Source organism: Ovis aries, chromosome 5 (genome assembly GCF_016772045.2).
Source record: "Ovis aries strain OAR_USU_Benz2616 breed Rambouillet chromosome 5, ARS-UI_Ramb_v3.0, whole genome shotgun sequence".
Classification (NCBI taxonomy): domain Eukaryota; kingdom Metazoa; phylum Chordata; class Mammalia; order Artiodactyla; family Bovidae; genus Ovis; species Ovis aries.
This window is the reverse complement of record NC_056058.1, coordinates 62689331-62715504: the sequence shown is the minus strand read 5'-3', so window position 1 is coordinate 62715504 and position 26174 is coordinate 62689331. Positions and strand designations below refer to the sequence as shown.

The 26174-nt window shown below is 39.3% G+C and overlaps 1 protein-coding gene and 1 pseudogene across 11 annotated transcripts in view; both read right to left on the bottom strand.

Moving 5' to 3' along the window:
* GRIA1 (glutamate ionotropic receptor AMPA type subunit 1) overlaps window positions 1-26174 on the bottom strand; it is a 353267-nt gene that overhangs the window by 189736 nt on the left and 137357 nt on the right. The window lies entirely within an intron of this gene.
* LOC114114899 (adenosine deaminase-like protein) lies at window positions 2361-4680 on the bottom strand (annotated as a pseudogene).

Sequence of the window (26174 nt, the reverse complement as noted above, 5' to 3'; positions counted from 1 at the left end):
TTGGCCAAAAAGGTCACTTGGGTTTTTCCATAAGCTCCCTGAGTGAAATTTTTGGCCAATCCAATATTATTCACAAGCTGTAAGACCTTATTTGCCTTCATCAAGGTTTCATATCCACATTTTACAAATAGGAATCAGAAAATCAAACAATGTTTAAAAACTGTATTCTGCTAGGGTGTGTGCATGCTGTCACTTCAGTCGTATCTGACTCTTTACCCCATGATCTGTAGCCCAACAGGCTCCTTTGTCTGTGGGATTCTCCAGGCAAGAATACCGGAGTGGGTTGCTGTGCTCTCCTCCAGGGGATCTTCCTGATCTGGGGATTGAACCTGTGTCTATTGCATTGCAGATGGATTCTTAACCACTGAACCACCGGGGAATCAGCCCCATTCTGATAGGGTGCTTTTAGCATAAGGATTAAATGAAACAAAATGTGTCAAATGCTAACATATGTTGTGGCATTCAGTAAGCATGAATTCCCATCTCCAAGGTTGTTTTCTCAGCTCAAGTTCAAGTGTAACAACTGCATAAACTTTCCTTTCTTTCAGGACAGGTAGATACTACCTCAGGTTGACCAGAGGCTGTATATCCTTAGGTCATCTGAGTCATCTAAACCTATGTATGATGTCACTACTTATGACTGTGCTCAGGTGACCTGACATTCTTCTACATCCTTGTACCATTGACCCATGTAGAATCTCAAGGATATTTGTCCTCCATCTAACCATGGATGCAAAATGAGAAAAGAAAAAGTCTTAACAAAGGGGAAAAAAGCCTAGGCTACTGTAGCGTCGATCTCTTCTAACGTTTGTCAGTGCTTATTTCAGCACGTGCAAAATTCATTCTTCCCACTGCAAAGCAACTGCATTACACTTCCTAAACTACAGAGGACAATGATTTTCATGCTAATTTTTAATTCCATATTTGCATCGAATTCACATTTAAAGTTCAGCAGAATTTATAGGTCACTTCACTGTATACTTTTTCTGTGTCTTACACGTTGGAAAACAGGATCCTTGTTTTAGCTTGTTAACAAACTCTAGAATGCCAGTAAAGACAGAACCTATAGAGGCTTTATCTAACTCCCTTATATGACAGGCAAGGGATGGAGGCTGGGGGGCAGGGGAACGTTGTCCTCAAGTCACACAGTAACGGTGACAGCTGCAGAATCTATGCTTGAGTTTATGTCTCCTGAATCCAGAGTCTTCATTCCACCATGGTTTTCCTGACCTGCCTCAGATGTTAAGATGCTTGAAAGGCCGAGAAATTGTATAACATTTTCCTACGCCTAATTTCCTCCTACTCTCACTCCTTTTTTCCTAAAAGAAATCTGATGGGCATTGGGATAAAAACACACATTCCTTTTTCCATTTTAAGTAAGTGGATGGTCCTGGTTTTTCCTTTTGCTTTTATAAGGCTCCCATTACGCTCACTCTGCGTCTGACCTTCCATTACGTATGGGCAGCAGTTCATTTTACTCCCCAATACCCCAGGCTCTGTAACTGCCTGATCACTTCTCCTGTCTCTCAGTAAACACAGAGCCCATCTTCTTGGACATCTTGAAGTTCCTCTGTAGAGAAGCTCTTTCCCCAGGGAAAATGATCTAATCAGCCTTTAGAAATGACTAGTATCTTTAGACTCTTCAACTCTAAATGACCAATGTGATGGAATAAAATAACCAAAGTGTTCCAATGACTGGAGAACAAGGCTGAGTTTTGGGGTTCCCAATCTATCCCAAGACATCACTCTCATTTTTGTCTAATGACCCGAAGGTACCACAGCCCTAACCCCATGGAATCATGGAGGAAATAAGCAACTGTAATGAGACACTTCCTTTTATTAAACAGTTAAGAGGGAAAACAGTGTAAGCCAAACTCCTTTTCTGACCACAGTCCTTTCAAGCTATTAAGACCTGCCCTTGGCCTGAGTGAGGTCATAGCTGTGTGTTATCTAAGTCTGCACGCAGAGACAGCTGCTTGAACTTTATGAGGTCATTATTCTGAAATGCCTCCATAATTAGCATCGTCAGGAAATGGCATCTTCAAGAAAGTAGTACACCGATATAGCCTGTAAGTAGCTAAATAATTTCACATATTTTGAAAACCTTCTAATAGGTTCTATGCATGTCCAACTTTCATAACAAGAGCTAATTGAAGGATCACTTATACCAGCACACCCACTCTCCTGTAATCCTAGTCATAAGGACCGAGTCCCATCTTTTCACATTTCTGTTTGGGCAGCCTTTGGAAAAGACTAGGTGGTTAGACATAGAGCTGAAACTGGTATCACTCTTCGAGATGAAAAGATGTCTAATGACACATCACTCTTCTCCAGAAAGAATAAGAGATGGCAGCCCACATTCCCAGGGGATCATTTCCTGAGAACAAAATGGCAGTCACGGTACAGAGCCTCAGCTGTATGTTTAGTGGAAAAGACACACACCTTGGGCTCATATGTTGGGCTCTTCATTTTGATATTTAGCTTTTTAAAACAAGAATGGAGCGTGGTTTCATCAGCTCTCTAATTTTCTGAGTATTTGATTCCTTGGTTCAGAGGAGTCACTCTCTCTCAGCATGAAATATCTAGGTTTTTTTGCCGATGCCATGAGTCTTTATACCTGAGGGCAGGCCATTTCCTCATGTCTCTGTACTTTTCCTCAGAAGGGCACTTCTGCATAAAATGCCTACTCTCCCAATTTTGCCTAATAATAATGCTGGAAGACAAGTAGCACCAGCAGCAGCAGCGACCGTGACAAACACGTGAGTCCTTACAAAGGACAGAGCACTCAGCTGAGCTCCTAATGTATGGCTTCATTCTGACTTCCCAGCAGTAATTTTTGTCATCTCAACAGTATAGATGTAAAAACTAGGGCTCATAGAGGATAACTTTCCTAGGTTAACGTAGTCCAAACATCCAGACAGGAATCTTAATGACCACTTTACCCTCAACTCTACTTTAAAACTTTTTTTTTTCCTAACTGACATTTGTATTCTTAAAACAGTACTTCTCTCCATATGAACTGCAACCTGGGGGTGGGGCAAGAGGAATAGAAGGTTATCTGAGGGAACTGAAGCCCTAAGCTTTACCCAGTGGTGTCTAGGGATGCCTTACAAAGTCCACTAGATCCAGGGATCTTCCCTCAGGGAAACTGAGAAATGGCCCTGCCTAATTCTATCAGGAGGTAGACCCAGGAATACACAAGTTTCTTTCTTTTCCTCTTCCCCTTCTTTCCCTTCCCTAATTTCCTTTCCTTTCCTTCTTCTTCTGTCTCTTCATTGATTGCTTGCTTCCTTCCATCCATCCGTCCGTCCTTCCTTCCTTTATTCCTTTTGCTTTGGGATCTCTGTAAAATGTAGTAGCAAATGAAGATATGTTTTATCAGGTTCTAAAAAAGTTCCAAGGAATATTGTTTGTCCTACCATAGGGTTTCCACCGAGGTCAAGCCCAAGAACTGTGTCCTCAGTAGAAAGGAAGAACCCTTCAGGAAGCTTAACAGTCTCCTCAGCTACTGAAGGGCCAGCTCTTCTGTTGATTGCTGTCAAATACCTAGCATCAGTGCCTATGTTCTCTTTTTTCAGACTGTTTTATAGTATCAAGTACAAATTCCATATACATCTTTTCAGTCATTCCGTAGTATTTTCTTTTCTGGGTGTGTTCCTTTGTTTCAGGCACTTGACACCATCATTTGTGAATTCTTTAATAACATCTTTTGTGGTCATGAAAGTCTCTTCAGGGCTAGTAGCAAGCTGATGAATACTTTGAAACTTCTGGAGACATTCTTCCAAAGTTCTTTTCTTTCCCTTGTTAATCACAGTCATCTAGTCATGGATTTTAAGAACTGGCTTATTGTGTATTGATTTCCTCATGGCATTAGCACTAATGGATCCACTCAAATGAAAATGAAAATGAAGTTCCATTTTAGGTAATTCCAAGGGAAAGATTGTCTTCCAGGGCTGCTGTTTGTCTTCCGCCTCCATCATGACTTAGCAGGATGGTCTTTCTCACAACACTGTTATTCTTGGTTTAAACAGTATGATGTATTGGTTTGGCCAAAATGTTCATCCTGGTTTTTTTTATAAGATGTTATGGAAAAATCTGAGCAAACTTTTTGGCCAATCCAGTATTTCAGTTCAGTTAGTTTTGTGGTCTTGAATTTCCTTCAGATTTCTTTACTTCCATTCATTTTGATAAGATTAAGTGTATCATACTACCTGACCTGCCTCCTGAGAAATCTGTATGCAGGTCAGGAAGCAACAGTTAGAACTGGATATGGAACAACAGACTGGTTCCAAGTTGGGAAAGGAGTACATCAAGGCTGTATATTGTCACCCTGCTTATTTAACTTATATGCAGAGTACATCATGAAAAATGCTGGGCTGGAGGAAGCCCAAGCTGGAATCAAGATTGCCTGGAGAAATATCAATAACCTCAGATATGCAGATGACACCACCCTTATGGCAGAAAGTGAAGAGCCTCTTGATGAAAGTGAAAGAGGAGAGTGAAAAAGTTGACTTTAAAGTCAACATTCAGAAAACTGAGATCATGGCATCTGGTCCCATTACTTCACAGCAAATAGATGGGGAAACAATGGAAACAGTGAGAGACTTTATTTTTGGGGGGCCCCAAAATCACTGCCGATGGTGACTGCAGCCATGAAATTAAAAGACACTTGCTCCTTGGAAGAAAAGCTATGACAACATATGCAACCTAGACAGCATATTAAAAAGAAGAGACATTACTTTGCCAACAAAGGTCCCTCTAGTCAAAGCTATTGTTTTTCCAGTAGTCATATATGGATGTGAGAGTTGGACTATAAAGAAAGCTGAGCACTGAAGAATTGATGCTTTTGAACTGTGGTGTTGGAGAAGACTCTTGAGAGTCTCTTGGACTGCAAGGAGATCCAACCAGTCCATCCTAAAGGAAATCAGTCCTGAATATTCATTGGAAGGACTGATGATGAAGCTGAAACTCCAAGAATCTGGCCACCTGATGCAAAGAACTGACTCATTGGAAAAGACCCTGATGCTGGGAAAGATTGAAGGGAAGAGGAGAAGGGGATGACAGAGGATGAGATGGCTGGATGACATCACCAACTCAATGGACATGAGTTTGGGTAAACTCTGGGAGTTGGTGATAGACAGGGAGGCCTGGCATGCTGCAGTCCATGGGGTTGCAAGGAGTTGGACATGGCTGGGTGACTGAACTGAACTGAAGTGTACATGCAGCTCTGGGCTCAGCTTCATCATCACGATAGACTTCCACTCTTGATTCTCTCCTGATCTTGACCTTTGTGGCCCCGAGCATAGGGCAGGGGCAGTACTGAGCACTAGTGACAGTAGCACCCTCAGCATGAGTTCCCAGGTCACGAACAGGAACATAAAGAATGTCTTCACCATGTTGACATTGCCAGGAGCACACTGCACACCACTCATCTGCTGAGCCCTTTAGGTCCACACATATGCAGTGCAGCACTGTTTGAGCACCTTACCCAACTTCTCAGCAGTTCTTTGCTTGGAGTTTTAATTAGCACCCTAAAATGTATTCCTTCCTTTGAATTCTGTGATATTTTGGTTGGATCCATATGTGGCACTTTCTACCCAAAATTCATTTATTCCATAAATATTTAGGAAATGATACACTATAGGTCAGGCACTGTACTAGCCCTGAAAGGATAAAACACTTTCCTGGAAGAACTCAGAGAATAGTGGGTGGGAAACACATGAGATGAGAATGTGGGATGAGAAGTATTACAATGAGGGGTCGTGAAGGAGGGCAGAGCTAACCTGATCTTACAGTGTTTGAGAAGGCTTCCAGGAAGGGGAGTTCCTGAATCTGTCCTCCACAACAAATAGGGTTGTGGCAGGTGAAGAATGGGAGTATCTCAGGTCCAGGTCAGCAGCATATGTAGACCTGGAGAGGCTGAGTGGTGTTTCTTGTGGTGCTGTCTCTGTCTCTGCTCCTACCTTCTAATGCTGCAAACACTGGTAGTCCCAACATGCCTCTCACCCATAGGTGGTGACCTTGAAATAATGGGATGAATGCATTTGGCATAGTTGATACCAGAGTCAAATGGAGCTGAGTTCAAATCCTGGCTCCACAAGTTCCTTGCTTTGTGACTGTGATCAAGGAATCGGCATCTCTAAACCTCAGTGTCTACATCTACAAATGGAGTCTAGTACTAATGCCATTATCCTTCGGGTGTTAGAAGTATGAAAATGACATAATAAATAAAGGGACATAGTACAGCATATAGACAAAGCACACCCCCAAGATGGCGACTTTTATTAATAGTGGTAGTTGTTATGAGGTCCACCTAGATTAGGATATCTCCACAGAAAGGAATCTGACTAATTTTTCTTTGTGAGCCTTACTGTGCCTTGACTGCATAAACTTAATAACAGGTACTCAGTGAGGACACACTGATGGATTTGTGGATGTGCCTTTCCCATTAACTCATTAAATAAATATTACTGAGCACTTACTATGTGCCAGGCGATGCTCCGCACGCTGTGGAGGCAGCAGTGAACAAGGCACTCAGCTGGAGCTTTCATCCTAAATAGAATTCTGACCAGCACTCTCATAAAACTGACGGTTGCTTATACTTCAGAAACAGGTTTGAAAAATCTCATCTAAAATATGAGAATCGGTGGTGATAATAACTATAAATCCACTTCGTGTTTCTAGAGAACCTAATTCCTTATCCTAAGTCCTCTTCAATAGTTCAGTGTTTTTCTACCTGCCACTAGGTCCTGCTTGAATCTAAAAGGATGATTTCCATTTCACTCCACAATCTACAACACAAGGTCCCTCCCATAGTCATTACCAGCAACAGACCAATTTGTTAATTTCTTCTTTCTCTTTTTATTGCACTCTGCTAGTTCTTGAGAAGCTCACTGTTTGCATAGAAAGAGGAGTGGATTATCAATCAAGCGATTTAAGTTTTAACCTCAGTTTTGCTGCTAATCAATTTGGATAAATTTTTCATTTACTCTTTCAATGAATATTAATGGAACACTTCATAAAGACACAGCATGGCCTGGATAAGTGTTCAGGCTTTGCAGTCAGAATTGCCTGCATTAGAAACTAGCTCTGTTACTTTCTAGCTGTGTAATAATGGGTGGGTGACTTTACCACTCAGTCTTTTTACCTGCAAAATGGGGATAATAATCATACCCGCCTCATAGGATAGTTGTAAGTATTAAATGAGTTAATACATATAAAAGTCTTAGACCAATGTTTCTGAAACTTGCAAGGTCCCAGTAAATGTTAGACACTATTACTTTCATTTTTTTAATAAAGCAGTAAAGTGACTGATCTGAGACATATTTGATCATATTTAGATAAGTTACACCATGTATACTTTCAACAAAAGAAACAGAATGAATAGGTTTTAAGTAAGATAACAAAATAAACCATATATTCTTTTGCTGTCTAGCAAAACATAGATAATCACAAGTAAATATTTTAATAAGCAATAGTTATTCATTTGATAGGAATGTGAATAGCTCAGCCATGATCCTTACTGTAAAAATTCACTGGATTTTTTTAATGTTTTTTTTTAAATTTTGGTAAAAGTCATACAAAACATACGATTTTAACAATATTTAACTGTACATCTCAGTGGCACTAAATACTTTCACGTTGCTGTGCAACTCTCACCATCATTTATCTCCCAAATTTTTCACCTTCCTAAACTGAAACTGTGTCCCCATTAGACACCAGGTCCTCATTGCTACCCTCACCCCTGACCCCTGACATCTACCAGTAAGTATACTTTCTGACTCTATGAATTTGACTGTTCTAGGTACCTTCTAAAAGTGGAATCAAGCAGTATTTGTCTGCACCTACTGTATGCTGGAATGCACTTTTAAGTGCGTTTAATTATTTAATGCACTTTTAAGTTTCTTGTTACTATCTGTTGTTACTATCAAGTGCTAGGCACTGTATATGGCACTGAAGAAGTAGTAGGGGAAAGGGACAAGACATGGCGTTTAGCCCCAGAGATCTTGCTTTCTAATGGGTGAAGAGACATTAAACAACTAAATACACAGTTATAAATTTGATGAGTGCCAGGAAGGAAATGAACAGGGAACAGTGTGTGGTCTAAGGAGTACCATTTGAGTTGAGACTTAAGGAATAAATAGAATGTGGGGTGGTGGAGAAGAGGTGTATGCCCAGGTGTGAAAGACTGTCCAGGAAGAAAGAAAAGTGTGTGAAAAGGCCCCGAGGTGGGAACTGAAGGGTCTGTGTGGTTACTGCGTGGAGACTGAGGTAGAGAAGTGGAGGGCCCGAGCCATGCAGTGCGGGGAGATGCCCGTGGAGCTTGAAAACTTTCCTAAAGACAAAGATAAGCCACTGATGGCACATGGTTTCCTTTCCAGCACACAGATTTCTCAAAACTAAAGTGAGAGGATTGTATAAGAAAGCTTCTCAAGCCTCTTTGACATTGAAGAATATGAGATTTTATAATTACTACTAAAAAAAGAGGCAGTTTCTGGGAAAAGTAGAAAGTAAAGAAGTGGGGAGGGAGGGGAGGGGAGAAGAAGAAGGGGAGATAAGAAAAGAGCAAGTGACTAAAACTTCAGTGGAGACATGAAGTCTAGAAATGAACTGTTGAATATTCACTGCCGATAGACTCAGTACCTATTACATCTATGCGTGTGTAGGTGTGTTTGACTTATGCATGTATTTGTATAAGTTCACTGATTTGGCAGGAAACCAAACCAAGGGAGTCTTTCTGTGGAAGACAAGTAAGACTAATGAGCTGGAAATGCTGGGGAAGGGGAAAATGTTGTGTCAATCATTTTGGTTAAATGCAAGATTGCTGGATCTACAGAAGCATCTGAAACAGCTCCGGGTGTTCAGGAATTGAAATGCTGGCCACCGCACGGTTCAGCAGCTCCTTTCAGGAGCTGCTCAGTGGAAATCAAACAGAATTGCATTAGGAGAGGAGTGGGTGAGAAAAGGGACTCTCTGGAACTGAAAATCTTATAGGGAAAGAGGAAAAGAAAAAGGAGTTTAGTCCAAAAGGACTGGCTCCAAGAATTTGTAATTTGTTCCTGCCTTCAAGAGCCCAGAGGAGCTTGAACACTTTTGCCTTGATATTCAGACCTGCTGGTGAAAAGAGGCGTGAAAAGCAGGGAAAATAAATAAATGTTCTCAGAGCCCAAATTTTTCATTCCCAGCTGAATAGGGGCAATATTTAAGGAGTTTTGAAGGGGAAACACACGCCAGTTCAACTCTGCAAATGCTTTATAATGCTATTAATAATACCACCTCTGACTCTCAGCACTTGCCGTTAACTTGGGCTTCTATGGTTGGGCGTCTCATGCTTCTTGTAGCAAATGCTAGGAAAAATACTGATTTGAAGCACCTCAGCGCAATGGGAAGTCAGAGGAGCCCCATCTGGTTGATGAAAAATTCTTTTCCTGTAGGGAACTATCCACTAGCAATACGTCTATTCTCTTAACTACTTCCTGGTTTGCCAGTGGTTCAATTAGCATATGCCTGATTTAATAACAGCAGCTGTCACTTAATGGACATTTACAATATGTTTTAGGTAACGAAAGCGCATTATCTCACTGAATCTTCATAATGTGTTATAAGACAGATTCTTGCATTCCCATTTTATACACGAGGAGACAGAGGCTTAGAGAGGTTAAGGAATGTTGCTAGGATTGATATGCAGATCTGATTCTAAGCCATGTTCCTTCTGAGCCCGTATTTTCATAAATGTAAAGTGGAGGTGGTTAATAACAAGGTCTTTAAATTCTCATGGTCCCAAAGCTCCCTGAGCAAGACTGCAGATTCAGCAAGTTCATTGGTACTTCTGTTACATATGCTTTTCTCATCATGGAACCATCTCTCCCCATCCATTCTCAGTGTGCCAATGCAGTCAGACATTTTTTCCTATCAGATCTTGTTCTGGGATCCTTCACCCCCACTAAGGGGACAATAGATAATAGAAATCAACAGATAGCAGTTAATTCTTTACTTTCCTGCAGCTGGCATTCAGGGGCTTACACTCTCCCATTTCAGATCATCCCAAGGTCATTTAGAGGCAGATATGGTGTGCATTATCCCAGGTTGCAAATGAGAAACTAGGACTTCTATGGGAAAAGTGAGTCAGCCAAGGCCACACAATGAGTTAAAAGCAGCATCATGATGACAGGCTCCCATCTGCGAAGTCCTGGTCTGTCACCTTTTCCAGCAAGGTACACGGCTGCAGTGAGCTGCAGACTCAGGGGCCAGGCAGGAAGCATAAAGGAACAAATGGGCAGGTGAGAGAACATTTTTCATCCTGCCAGTGGTCACTCAGCTTTAGCCAAAATTTTTCAAATGAGAAACAGGTCCAGATCTTTCCATTAAAAAAAAAAAAATTCTCCATAGATTATTTATTTTTCTTTCTTTCTTTCTTTTGGCCACAGCATGACATGTAGGATCTTAGTTCCCTGACTAGGGATCAAGCCCAGGTCCCCTGCAGTGGGAGCATGGAGTCCTAACCATGGGACTTTCAGGGAAGTCACTCACTTTTTTAAAGAAAAGCTTTAAAGAGAATCTGGATTTTAATGTGTACTGCTATGATTTTGTACAAGCTGCCTCAAAACTGATTTTAAATCTTTGTGAGAGCTGACTATCACACATCCATAAGCTAGAGTAACCAATAGGCAATTTTCCACGTCTGCCTCACAGTGAAGACATGAGAGTTTCAATATGGATGCAGAGATATCTGGCTAATAGCCCTTTCCACCATGGGAATCCCCATTCCATGAGAGATCCAAATCTCAATCAACAAACCCTGAGAACAGTGAAGATTTTGGTCAAGCAGAAACACTCCCAGGAAGGAGAAGATTATACCTGCAGTGTGATAGTCAACTTGTCGTTGTTCAGTTGCCAAATTGTCTGACGCTTTGTGACCCAATAGACTATAGCACACCAACAGACTATAGCACACCAATAGACTATGGCACACCAGGCCTCCCTGTCCCTCACCATCTCCTCAAACTCATGTCCATTGAGTCATATCCATGTCCATTGGATGCCATCCAACCATCTCATCCCCTGTCACTCTCTTCTCTGCCTTCAATCATTCCCAGCATCAGGGTCTTTTCCAGTGAGTCAGCTCTTCACATCAGGTGGCCAAAGTATTGGAATTTCAGCTTCAGCCTCAGTCCTACCAATGAGTCTTCAGGGCTGATTTCCTTTAGGACTGACTGGTTTGATCTCCTTGCAGTCCAAGGGACTCTCAAGAGTCTTCTCTAGCACCACAGTTTGAAAGCATCTATTCTTTGGCACTCTGCCTTCTTTATGGTCCAACTCACATCTGTACATGACTACTGGAAAGACCATAGCCTTGTCTATATAGACCTTTGTCGGGAAAGTGACGTCTTTGCTTTTTAATACACTGTCTAGGTTTGTCATAACTTTCCTTCCAAGAAGCAAGCATCTTCTAATTTCATGGCTGCAGTTACCATCTGCAGTGATTTTTAGAGCCCAGGAAGAGGAAATCTGTCACTCCTTTCACTTTTCCCCTTATGTTTGCCAGGAGTGATGGGACTGGGTGCCATGATCTTAGTTTTTTTTAATATTGAGTTTTAAGCCAGCTTTTTCACTTTCTTCTTTCACCCTCATCAAGAGGCTCTTTAGTTCCTCTTCACTTTCTGCCATTAGAGTGGTATCATCTGTATATCTGAGGCTATTGATATTTCTCCTGGTAGTGAACTAGCTTGCCAGAAAAAAAGAAAAAGTGTAGCATTTGCCAATTTTCATAATGTAAATGTTCCCACCATAGCCAGTAGCTACTGATAGTTGAGCAACCAGTTTGCAAAGTTCATGAACATTTAATAGTTGAGGCCAGATGTTTAATAATTGCTATACCAGAGTCCAGTGTTTCGCCAGTGAGGTTTTTTTAAAAAAATTTATTTTAATTGGAAGCTAATTACTTTACAATATTTTAGTGGTTTTTGCCATAAATTGACATGAATCAGCCGTGGGTGTACATGTGTCCCCCATCCTGAAGCCCCCTCCCACCTCCCTCCCTCCCCATATCCCTCAGCGTTGTCCCAGTGCACCGGCTTTGAGTGCCCTGTTCGATGCATTGAACTTAGACTGGTGATCTATTTCACATGTGGTAATATACATGTTTCAATGCTATTCTCTCAAATCATCCCACCCTCACCTTCTCCACAGAGTCCAAAAGTCTGTTCTTTAGATCTGTGTCTCTTTTGCTATCTCGCATAGAGGGTCCTTACCATCTTTCTAAATTCCATATATATACATTAATATATTGTATTGGTGTTTTTCTTTCTGACTTAATTCACTCTATATAATAGGATCCAGTTTCACCCACCTCATTAGAACTGATTCAAATGCATTCTTTTTAAAGCTGAGTAATATTCCATTGTGTATACGTACCACAACTTTCTTATCCATTTGTCTGCCGATGGACATCTAAGTTGCTTCCATGTCCTAGCTATTGTAAACAGTGCTGCGATGAACATTGGGGTACATGTGTCTCTTTCAATTCTGGTTTCCTTGGTGTATATGCTCAGCAGTGGGATTGCTGGGTCATATGGCAGTTCTGTTTCCAGTTTTTTAAGGAATCTCCACACTGTTCTCCATAGTGGCTGTACTACTTTGCATTCCTATCAGTAGTGTAAGAGGGTTCCCTTTTCTCTGCACCCTCTCCAGCATTTATTGTTTGTAGACTTTTTAATAGCAGCCATTCTGACCAGCGTGAGATGGTACCTCATTGTGGTTTTGATTTGCATTTCTCTGATAATGAGGGATGTTGAGCATCTTTTCATGTGTTTGTTAGCCATCTGTATGTCTTCTTTGGAGAAATGTCTGTTTAGTTCTTTGGCCCATTTTTTGATTGGGTTGTTTATTTTTCTGGAATTGAGCTGCAGTAGCTGCTTGTATATTTTTGAGATTAATTCTTTGTCAGTTGCTTCATTTGCTATTATTTTCTCCCACTCTGAAGGCTTTCTTTTCACCTTGCTTATAGTTTCCTTCATTTTTCAAAGGCTTTTAAGTTTAATTAGGTCCCATTTGTTTATTTTTGCTTTTATTTCCATTACTCTGGGAGGTAGGTCATAGAGGATCCTGCTGTGATTTATGTCAGAGAGTGTTTTGCTTATGTGTTTTATAGTTTCTGGTCTTACATTTAGATCTTTAATCCAATTTGAGTTTATTTTTGTGTATGGTGTTAGAAAGTGTTCTAGTTTCATTCTTTTACAGGTGATTGACTAGTTTTCCCAGAACCACTTGTTAAAGAGATTGTCTTTTATCCATTGTATATTCTTGCCTCCTTTGTCAAAGATAAGGTCTTCATAGGTGTGTTAATTTATCTCTGGGCTTTCTATTTTGTTCCATTGATCTATATTTCTGTCTTTGTGCCAGTACCATACTGTCTTGATGACTGCAGCTTTGTAGTATAGTCTGAAGTCAGGCAGGTTGATTCCTCCTGGTCCATTCTTCTTTCTCAAGATGACTTTGGCTATTTGAGGTTTTCTGTATTTACATATAAATTGTGAAATTATTTGTTCTAGTTCTGTGAAAAATACCATTGGTAGCTTGATAGAAATTGCATTGAATCTGTAGATTGCTTCAGGTAGTATACTCATTTTCACTATATTGATTCTTCCATGAACATGGTATATTTCTCCATCTATTAGTGTCATCTTTGATTTATTTCATCAGTGTTTTATAGTTCTCTATATATAGGTCTTTTGTTTCTTTAGGTAGATTTATCCTAAGTATTTTATTCTTTTCATCACAATGGTGAATGGAATTGTTTCCTTAATTTCTCTTTCTGTTTTCTCACTGTTAGTTTATAGGAATGCAAGGGATTTCTGTGTAGTAATTTTATATCCTGCAACTTTACTGTATTCATTGATTAGCTCTAGTAATTTTCTGGTGGTGTCTTTAGGGTTTTCTATGTAGAGGATCTTGTCATCTGCAAACAGTGAGAGTTTCACTTCTTCTTTTCCAATCTGGATTCCTTTTATTTCTTTTTCTTCTCTGATTGCTGTGGCTAAAACTTCCAAAACTATGTTGAACAGTAGTGGTGAGAGTGGGTACCCTTGTCTTGTTCCTGACTTTAGGGGAAATGCTTTCAATTTTTCACCATTGACAATAACGTTTGCTGTGGATTTATCATATATGGCTTTTATTATGTTGAGGTATGTTCCTTCTATGCCTACTTTCTGGAGGGTTTTTATCGTAAATGGATGTTGAATTTTGTCAAAGGCTTTCTCTGCATCTATTGAGATAATCATATGGTTTTTATCTTTCAGTTTGTTAATTTGGTGTATCACATGATTGATTTGTGAATATTGAAGAATCCTTGCATCCCTGGGATACAGCCCACTTGGTCATGATGTATGATCTTTTTAATATGTTGTTGGATTCTGTTTACTAGAATTTTGTTGAGGATTTTTGCATCTATGTTCATCAGTAAAATTCAGCTTCCTATGCCCATTCCAGATCTACTAAATCATACTCTCTATATTTGGATCCTAGGAAGTAGTGTTGTCAAAGATCCTTCTGAAATGAGCAGCAAGATGTGGGATTCCCCAATGCAATCCCCACATTCAGCTAGTAAAGAAATAGTCTTATGAAAGCAGCCTGTTTAGAATGATAAATAAAAGAATATAGAACAGAGGTAAGAAACCCATGGCTCTGAGAGCCACAAGATAAGCATGTTAGATATTGTTAAGTAATAATTATAATAATAATAAAAAGTTTAATTGCAAATAGCATTTTTTTTTTTAGATCAGTCACTATTCTAGGTACTTTACCTGCATTACTTTTTTAAAATCCTCTCTCTGTGAGCTAAGTATCACTAGTATTTCTGTTTTATATATGGGAAAATGACAATACAGAGAAATTAAATAACATGCCCGAGAGCACATTGCTGGTATACTGCATAGCTGGGATTAGAATCCAGGCAGCTTGGTTCTGGGAACTGCATACTCAACCACAATTAGGGAAAGTACCTTCTTCCTGAAAGTAGAGATTATTTTGCATAGAACAGCTGTACTCAGAAATTTTTCATTGAATTAGACCGAACAAAGGACAGGAGTTTTTTAGAAAAGGTCACACCTTTCTGTCTTTCCCAGGGTATCTGAAAATCTTTGTAGGCTTTTATTCCATTTTATTGACCCTTTGGCAAAGTCTATACTGAATCTACTAGTCAGTCCTTGAACAGATAGATTTCCTGATTATTGGCAGGAAGAGTTGAGTCTTCTATCTTATTTGTGTGTGTGTGGTTTTGTTTTCACTCAACGTGGCATCCTAGTGGCATTAATACTCTTCTTCTGACTCTGGAAGTGGACTCCACACCTTGTGGGAGCTATACACCATCTGTTTCCAAGTCATCCTGCCTTCAGTCTTCCATTCAGCACTGTCCTGGTCTCACACCATGACTGAGTCTAGAAACTAGCAGCTGTTCGGCTGCTCAGAAGAGACTGTCAGTCTGTCCTCACAGGGCAAGCCTGGGACCATTAAACATTACAGATCTTCCAGGCACATGGAGAGGAGAATGATAGCAACCCTATAAAACCTTTAGGAGCTCTTTCCCAGCAAAATAAGAAACAACCTAACCTTCATTTACCAAGTACCTAAAGCCTAATTTAGAAGAAATAGACTCAGAAGTTTAAATTTGACTTAGAAGACCAAATAGTGCTTTATCAGAATGTTTATCTTTTGCTTTGTTTTAGAAAGGATTTAAGGCAAGAGTCTCAGTCCCTGAGACACACAGTGACTGAGTTGATGTAAATGAGAAGTGACCAGCTGGAAACTGTGATGATTTGGGAGAATCATCTAGAGGGGGAAACTGCTGCCTGCAGTCAGTTTCTTGTGGACATGTCTGTGAATTTTTTTAAGAGAAGGCATAGGGCTTTTACTTATCTCATTGAGAAACTATATAACTTGGACCAATGGGACAAAAAGAAAAACTGGACAAAATACTTCAAAATCTGCTCAAAGATCTAAAGGGCCAACAAGAGAGTGAAGGACCACAGAGCAAGGAGCTGAGGCTAGAGGAAAGTCAGTGGGTAACCCTTGTGTTTGGAGATATTTTTGCCCTGGAGACATTTACCAATTCCAGAAGAAATAAACTAAAAGAAGGAAGGAATAAGAATGTGGGGATTGGAGTTCAGAAACAAAAATTGGTGGCAGTGGAATGAGGCTATTAAAGAATGGCCATTTTGGGTAGGGACTTAGAATAGCTGCCCAGCAGAAGTGAGGATGAACCTGGAAATAGGTGCTTGTAGAGATGGCAATTTAGTTTTAAATCATCTCAATCTCTAAAACGGGACTGAAATGCTAATGGATTGATGTTAACAAGGCAAACCTACATCTATTAGGGGAAAAGCTAGCATAACCCTAGGCATCAAATTATTTCTATGAAAAATTCTGCAATACAATGTCCAGAACACGATAAAAAATAACCAGTTACATCAGAAGCTAAAACAACATTAAGTATAAATGAACAGAAGAGAAGATAGGGCCATATCCATAGGGGCTCAAGATATTAGATTGATCAGGCATGTATTTTATAGTCAACTAAGCTTACTACCTTCTGGAGAATAAAATACAAGATAGATAATTTCAGCAGACTACTGAAAACCATGCAAAGTAATAAAGAGGAAATTTCAAATTTGAAAAAGAAAAGATTGACATCAAGAATTTTATAGACTTAATGGTAGATTAGGTGCTTCTTAAAAGAGAATCAGTAAACTTCAAGATAGATCAAAATAAAATAACAAGATTAAAGCACAGAAAGTGAAAATAATGGAAAATTATTGTGATTGCTATTTACTCAGTCCATATTTGTTTGTATCTACCCATATTTTTATAATTCTAGTTCCTTTTTATTCCTGAGTTTCCATCTCAAATACTTCTGCTTTTTCCTGAGTAATATCCTTGAGTTATTTCCATGAGGGTATGTCTATTATTGACAAATACTTTTTTTTTTAAATTTGTATGACGATGTCCTCATTTTACCCTTTCTGTTGAAAATACATCTTTGTTGAATATAGAATTTACATTTGCCGTTATTTTCTTTCAGCACTTAGAAAATATAATTCAGTTGTTTCTTGTGAAGAGTCAGCTGTCAATCTTAATGCTGATCATTTTGTAGTAATTTGCCTCTCACCCTTTCTTCACTCTGAATGCTTTTAAGAGCTTGTCTGTGGTTTTCAGCAATGTTATTAGCTTGTGTAGGTGTGATTTCTTTCATTTAACTTGCTTTGGGTATATTGGACTTCTTGAATTTGTACTATAATATCTTTTATCAGGTTTAGAAAGCTCTTAGCAATTGACTCTTCACACATTATTTCTGAATCCTCTTATTTTCTCTGTAAGACGTCCCATTTACCATGTATGTTAGGGTTTTCCACTGTATCCACCATATTTCCCACATATTTTGTTGAGTTTAAAAATACAAAAATTACACAACAAGCATGTTATGTATGTTGGCTAGAAAAAAATAAAGCTGCAGTGTTCTAAGATCTTTGCACTGTCTGGAAGGATGGAATAAGTAGAGATACACAATAACATTCAGTTAGTCAGGAATAAATGTTGTGGCACTTCCCTGGTGGTTCAGTGGTTAAGAATCTGCCTTGCAATGCAGGGGATGTATGTTCTGTCCCTGGTCAGGGAACTAAGATCCCACATGCCGTGGAGCAACTAAGCATATGTGCTGCAATTAAGGCCTGATGCAGCCAAATAAATAAGTAAATAGATAAACAGATAAATATTTTTAAAGAAAGAATAAATATTGTGATCTCTAGTGTAACTGCAAAAAGAATAGGTAAGAGTCGTCAACTTTCCAAATTAATAAGATGAGTAAAAGGTAGAAAGATAAAAAAAAATTAGTAAATCTGAAAAGTCAACAAATGAATGATATAATTAAGCCTATCTCTAGAGGGAAATGAATGGCTTTATAAATTCACACATTAGAAAAGAAGAAAACTGTTACCAAAAAAATCAATGAACTGTGCATCCATTTCACGAACATAAGAGAGAAGACTAGAAATTAGTTACATAAGAAGCATACAATAGAAAAGATCAATGAAATCAAAAGCAACCCCTAAGGAATCTTAGAGAAAGTGCAAGAGCCACCAAGCACAAAAACAACCAATGTCAGGAGTATAAAAAGTAACATCACTTACAAATTATACGGACATGAAGAAGACAATTAGAGGATATTATAAACAAGATATTTTAAAATATAGATGAAATGGGAAAATTTCATCTACGTAATATACATTATCAAAACTGCCACAAGAATAGCAAAATTAACTAGTGCTATAACTCTTCAAGTCATTTAATGCTTTGTACAAAGAAAACTCCAGACCCAAATACCTCTCTTCTGAGTTCTAAAAAAAAATAGTTGAGAAATAAATAACCACCATTTTATAGGGTTCTTCCAGAGAATAGAAAGAGGGAGCACTCCTTTCTTCTTCTGGGATCAAGACAGCTCTGAACAGGGACAATAATAGAAGAGAAAACTACAGATACTTTATTTCATAATCAAAATGAAAATCCTAAACAGAATATTAGCACTAGTAAACAGGATATAGGAGTTAATATCATGACCAAGTTGACAAGAAAAAAATAATACTGTCATTATTCATAGGTGACAAGATTATAGAAAAGCCCCCAAATACTATTGAAAAATATTAGAGTTACCAAGTGAATATGGCAAGGTCACTGGACATGAAATCAATATTACTATAATTACTATAATTATTTCTATTTTGATCTATCAGCAACAAAAATTATAACATAATATTTTTATAGATACTCTTTACAATAATATCAAAAAGCATCAAATACCTGGAACATAGATCTATCAACCAATGTGCAAAATCTCTATACTGAAAACTACATAACAACACTAAAAGAAGTATAGGAAAACCAGAGTTGGATGCAACTTAGCGACTAAGCAACAACAAATAAGTAGAGCAATATGTTATATGTTTGGATTGAGACAGTATTTAGAGATATCAGTTCTCCCAAATGGACATGTAAGTTAAAAGCCATCTCATTTCTTGTATTTTTTTTTCATAATTTGACATGTTGATTCTAAAATTTATATGTAAAATGTAAATGTCTAACAGGTTCAAAATTGTTTTGAACATATATAAAAACTTGGATTAAATTTAAGACCCAAAGGTATACAAATAGACCAATAGAATAGAAAAGAAAGACCAGAAACACAGTTACATGTGTATTTGGTCATTTGATTTATGATCAAGATGCCACTGAAATTCAGTGGAGAAAGGATGAGCTTTTCAATAAATGATGCCATCAGTTGGATATCAGTATGAAAAAAATTGATTCTAAACCCCTGTATCAAAAATAAAATTAAAAAATCCCCCCCTGTATCATACCATATAAAAATCAGTTCTAGGTGGGATAATCTAAATGGAAAACATAAAGCCACCAGAAGATAATCTAGGAGAATATGTTGATGACCTCAGAGTGGTATAGGTCTTCTTAAATAGGATATTAAATATCCATTAAAAAAACTGATAAGTTGAACTGTACATCAAGAGATACCATTAAGAAAGCGCAAATACAGGCTACAGAAAGGAAGGAGATATTTGCAACATACACATTTAACCACAGGCTCGTATCTAGACATCTACAAATCAATAAGGAAAGCACAGAAAAGCAAGCCGCAAAATGGGAAAAAGGCATGAACTGTTTATCCCTTTAAAAAGCATATCAACATTTCAATAAACATAGAAATGAAGCTAACCTCACGAATAATCAGGAGAGATACAAATGAAAATCACAATGAGTTGTCACTTACACCCCCACCAGAATGGCTAAAATTAAAATGACTGACAATCACAAGTGTTCGAGAGAATTTGGAGCACTGAGAATCATCACATACTGATGGTGGGAGTGTAAATTGGTGCCGCCACTTTGGAAGCTACTTGGCAGGATCGATTAAAACTGAACGTTCTCCTACCACTCCCCATTTACATCCAACAAAAATGCGTGCACATGTGCAGCAAGAGACATATACAAGAATATTTACAGACTCATTATTCAAAGTGTAAGCAGCTCAACTGTCCCTCAACAGTGAGACTGCAGATGGAAGAATTGTGACATATTCATTCAATAGAATCCTATAGAGAAATGGAAATAAGTCAACTACACCCATATACAACAATATGGACAAATGCTAGAAGTGTGATATTGAGCAAAGGGAATCAGATACACATAAAATCATGCTGGATTATTTCCTTTACATAAATTTCAAAAAGCAGGCAAAATTAAGCAATACTTAGGAATGTATGTTAGATGGTAAATTTTGGTGGGACAGTGTACATGGCTAAAAAGGGTACCTGGAAGTTCCTGGTGGGTCTTTTATTTCTTGACCTGGGTGGTAGTTGTTTGGGTGTTAACTTTGTGGTAGTTATACAATTTTGCTGTATGATTTTGCTCTGAGTATGTGTGTTAGATTTTACAATTTATGAAAGTTAAAAATGAGAGAGAAACAAGAAACCTAGATTTTCAAATGGAATTCCTGGATTGAAAATATTACCAACTAATTTTGAAAATTTTAGACATCTGTGTGGGCCATACCTATTTTATCTATGAGCTGTCATTGTGTAACTCCTTAAGGTAACCTGTGTTTGTTTGGCAGTTCTGGGAGGGGAGCTTGGTTCTTTTCTGGTGTTTAAGAGTCTGAGGAAGTTAGGGGCCACCACTTGAGTTTACATGTAGAGAACCAGAATTATTGAGGGCAGGAAGAGAAGGGGACGACAGAGGATGAGATGGTTGAATGGCATCATTGACTCAATGGACATGAGTTTGGGTAAACTCCAGGAGTTGGTGATGGACAGGGAGGCCTGGTGTGCTACGGTCCATGGGGTTGCAAAGAATCAGATACAACTGAGTGACTGAACTGAACTGAACAAGTCAAACTATTTCTCTCAGCTTTTTTCCTTTCTTCTCTTTCCTCTCTGTCAGTGGTAGCAGAGCACTGAAGAAAGTTCCAGGGAGACATTTAAAAAATTTTTTTCTGATATGTCCACAAATGATAGTGTAGTAGGGTTAGTCGCTCAGTCGTGTCTGACTCTTTGCAGCCCCATGGACTGTAGCCCACCAGGCTCCTCTGTCCATGGGGATTCTCCAGGCAAGAATATTGGAGTGGGTTGTCATTCCCTTTTCCAGGGGATCTTTCCAACCCAGTGATTGAATCAGGGTCTCCTGAATTATGGGTAGATTCTTTACCATCTGAGCAACCAGGAAAGCCCATGCCTGATAGCAACCTCACAAATGACATAGCACTCATTCTGAAGCTTCTGAGGCTTACTGGAGATTATAAGACAGAGGGGAAAAAATATAGCATTACCATTATGGAGCGCTTAATATACATCCAGCCCTCTACAAGATTCGCGACATATCATTTAGTGATCATACCATTTAAATATTCCTGTGCCATGGGAATTATCAAATCTGTCTTACAGATGAGAAAGTTCAGGCTGAAGAAGTTAGCATGCCAATGGTAAATGGCACAGACAGGATTCTTGCTCAGGGCGGTTTATTACTAACCATTACGTCATCCTTGTGAGGCCATCAGTCCTCATGTGAGAAATATAGACATATTTGCAATTCCACATGAAAATGGGCTCCAGCTGCTAAAGCCCTCACTACCTTGAGTGCTCAATAAATATGGGTAATTGTTACAATCTGTTCATCCTCCCTGTTTCCCTGAGACCCTTGGAACAAGCTCAGTGTGGTTGAACAAAGCCCAGACCAGCTCCCCAGCTTGAACACAAAGCACACAGAAAGCAAAGGCATCTAGCAGTCATCTAGAGTTTACACGCAGCGGACCAGAATTATACTAAAGTAGCAGTCATAGCAGTCAGCACACCCTTACTGTAGGACCAAGGACGATACAGGCTAAGTAATGAGTGTTCAAGCATAGCACAGGGGGGAAAAAAGAAGACAGAGTCTGTTTGTAAGACATATATTAAGCTAATCTTAAAAATGCATTCCAATATATGGTGTGTGCAGACAAATACTATTTGATTTCACGTATATAAGGTACCCAGAACAGTCAAATTCATAGTTAGAAAGTACACTGGGAGATGCCAGGGGCCAGGGAGGGGGTTTGGGAGGAAGGGGGATGAGGACTCAGTGTTTAATGGGGACAGAGTTTCAGTTTAGGAAAGTGAAAAATTCAGGAGCTGGATGATGGTGAGTGTTATACAACAATGTGAATGTACTTAGTGCCACTTGGTACAGCTAAATATGGTAAAATATTTTATATTATGTGACTTTTACCACAATAAAACATCATTAAAGAAAAGAAATTTAGAAAATGAAAACACGTTAGTCTTGGAAAATACCAGTAGAGATAGTCTGATCCCTTTTCTCCATCCTAGACTGGGAATTGAGGCCCCGGGTGATGTGGGACCTGGGGTAATAGTGGGAAGATGTTCACTCGTCATATGATGGCTAGTTAGCAGTGTCCTTGGGCAAGTGGACCTTGGGCAAGTCACTTCATCTCTTTGGACTTTGCTATCTTTCAGATGGGAGTGCTAGAATAAAGTGTTTTTTTTTTTTTTTTTTAAGGGATTTAAGCTTTTCTTTCTGACAAATCTTAACTGCAATTCCAGTACGAGGCAGGGTATGGTTAGGTAGTGAGGAGAAGAGGTCAAGTTTCCCTCCTTGGGGCTGCCTTGGAGGTAGCTCCTGGACCAATACTCTGGACCAGTACCGGCACACAGTAGGCTCACAATGAATATTTGAAGAGTGAAATGTGAGTTTTCTGTGTTTCTGGAGAGAATAGTTTACAACAATCTAGGGTAGGGCACTTTAAGTTCCCTTCCAACTCAGAAACTCCAGTTATCTAAGGGACCTGCTTAAGATCATCCTGAGAGCAAGGTATGGGCAGAGCTGGGTAGCAGACTGGCTCTCCCATCTGGCAATCTGGGGTCCCAGGTCAGTCTCTGGCCTCTTGGCCCACGGGCTAGTTCACTTCTGGGCTCTTCAGTTCCAGCTCTGGCTCTCCAGAGTTGTGTGGAGAGGCGTTCTCTGCTCATGCTCCCCTGTTTCTTTTAAACTCTGATTTGATTTTCACCTTTGCCTTCGACATGCACCCTGACAACAGGAAACACACCCCCACACATGAGAGTAAGTTGAAAGTTAATTCTAAGCCCTTCATGTCCCGGTGAAAGGTCAGGAACCAAAGACACCTTCATCTTAGCAGTGGGATTATGAAATAGCAAGGCTGGAGGATAGCTACAAGTTATCTCCAGTGTGGTATCATGGTGCAGAGTGTGAACATCAGGATAAAAAAATAAAAAGTTTAAAAAGAAATGTGGACAGGCTTGGTTCAAATCTTAACTCTACCACTCATTGGCTAGAGGAGCTTCTGCAAGACACCAGATTCTTTGCGTTTCAGGTTTTTTTTTTTTTTTTTTTGTATAATGGAGATAACAGCATCCCTTACTTTCTGGAGACACAATGGGGAAAGTATATAAAATATTAATGTAAAGCTTGGCAGCCAGGATGTGCTCAGTCAGTGGGAGCTATAATCATTCTGACCAACCAGCTGCTGAATGAATTCTCTGATGGTATCCCTGCCAAATTATCCTCTGCTTGAAAATGTCCAGGAATGGAGAACTCACTACCTCAAGGGGAATCAGCTCACCCTCAAGCATCTGATCGGCTCAGACTTCTGCCTTCCTCTTGAGACAAGAAGTCCCTGGAGGCCGAGATGAGACCATTCCGGTGGGATCCCGGAGTGCAACGCCACTCTGACAGTCGAGCCTATAGTTAAACTTGAGATGAACAGAAGGCTTCACTCCCAGGTCTGTTGGGTTGGCAGTGTCTGTGCAAAGCTCACCTAAACCCAAATTGCTGGCCTGCCAGACAGAGGGGAACTCTGAAATAATTTTTAGCAGCAGGATTCCTAAGTGGTGGACATCTAGCTGCTTCCTTTATGAGCTTGCCTCCAGCCCCTAGCCCGGCCAGGAACAGACAGGTACTTCTCTTTAGTCCACTCAGAATGTTTCCTTTTCAGTCTGAAATCTGAGACTATCATTTCCTATACTTGTCGGCCCCTTGAGTACAGTGGCCTGAGACCCCTGTGAACCCCTATGGTGGAAAATCTGGTGGATACATGACATTTCTTTTCTTAAGAAATTCAGGATTACAGAGAATCTCTCTTTTCCTAGTATTTGGAAACCTAGTCCTTACAGTCTCCATACTTCCATCCTCAATTAGTAGGAGATAACGCACACTACAGACCACCTGTGACCAACTCTGTTGGTCATCAAGGCCCTCAGTACTCTGCCTACTTCATCTAACCAATGTTATCACCCTGCACAGACTCTAGTCAAGCTAGTAGCCTTCTTCATTTTACCCTGTGACACTAATGCCTAAGGACCTTTACCCATGCTATCTCAGGCATAGCATCTCCTCTTTTCCTGCCTTTTACTTACTTCAAAGCCCAACTTTCTCTGGACCTACCATCTGTGATCTTGCCCTTCCCAACCACCCAGAATCCATCCCTATAGTATAGATGCAGTCACTTTAGTTTTCTGAATTGGTGGCAAATTCACTGGCAGCCTTGACCACTCTGAAATAATTTCATAAGTACTGTCCATGAGTAGTATTTTTATGAGTATTATGGTCATTTAGGTTAAGTATTATGACTTACACTTCTTTCATATTTTCTTAAGTGCCTAGCCTAATAGATGCTTAGTAAATTTCTTTGGATAAAAGGAATCTATTTGAAGTGATAGACAGTATTAAGCTAGAACTAGCCGTAGACTTCAAGTCAGCCACAAAGAAGGGAAATTATATAAAATCAGCAGCCCCACTCTGGTCAACTCAATTAAAGCTAAGCTACTTAATGCCAGTTACCATAGTTTGACTGCTACCGCTGCTGCTAAGTAGCTTCAGTCGTGTCTGACTCTGTGCGAGCCCAAAGATGGAAGCCCACCAGGCTGCCCCGTCCCTGGGATTCTCCAGGCAAGAACACTGGAGAGGGCTGCCATTTCCTTCTCCAAAGCACGAATCACTCAGTCGTGTCTGATGCTTAGCGACCCCATGGACTGCAGCCTACAACTCCATGGGATTTTCCAGGCAAGAGTACTGGAGTGGGGTGCCATTGCCTTCTCCGTAGTTTGACTTTAATTCCATTACATTAAATGGACGGGCAACTTTGTGTGATTTCAGTCGACCACTGAACTCAGGAGTACAGTAAATATTAATACTTAATGAATGAAAGGATGGAGGGATTCCTGAGATGGAAATATAATTTCACATGTAGTTAAGGAAGGCTGATAAATACAATAGATATCAAAATCAGTTCTTGAGGCTGCCCTCTGATCTCAGTTATTCCCTCTGTAGCAGGGCATTCAAGGCTCTTCATATTTTCTTCTTCTTCTTTTTCAATTGACATGTAGTTAAATTTACATTGTTGTGTTAGTTTGAATTATACAGCAAAGTGGTACATCTGAAATTAATACAACATTGTAAATCAACTATATTCCAATATAAAATAAAAATTAAATTACTGAAATATACAGCAAAGTGATTTAGCTACACACATATATGTGTGTGTACATATATTCTTTTTCAGATTCTTTTCCATTATAGATTATTATAAGATATTGAGTATAGTTCCATGTGCTTTACAGTAGGTCCTTATTGTTTACCTATTTCATATATACTAGTATGTACGTGTTAATCCCAAACACCTAATTTATCTCCCTTCTTCACTGTTCCCCTTGGTAACCATAAGGTTGTTTTTTGTGAGTCTATTTTTGTTTTGTAAAGAAGTTCATTTACTTTGTTTTTTTTTTTTAGATTTCACATGTAAGTAATATCATATGATATTTGTCTTTCTCTGACTGACTTCAGTTCATATGATAATTTCTATCCATGTTGCTGCAAATGGCGTTATTTCATTCTTTTCATGGCTGAGTAATATTCCATTGTATACATATACCACATCTTTTTTATCTGTTCATCTGTTGATGGACATTTAGGTTGCTTCTATGTCTTGGGTATTTTAAGTAGCGCTGCTATTAACACTGGGGTGCTTGTATGTTTTCAAATTAGAGTTTTCTCTAGATATATGCCAGGAGTGGGAATGCTAGATCGTATGATAGCTCCAGTTTTAGTTT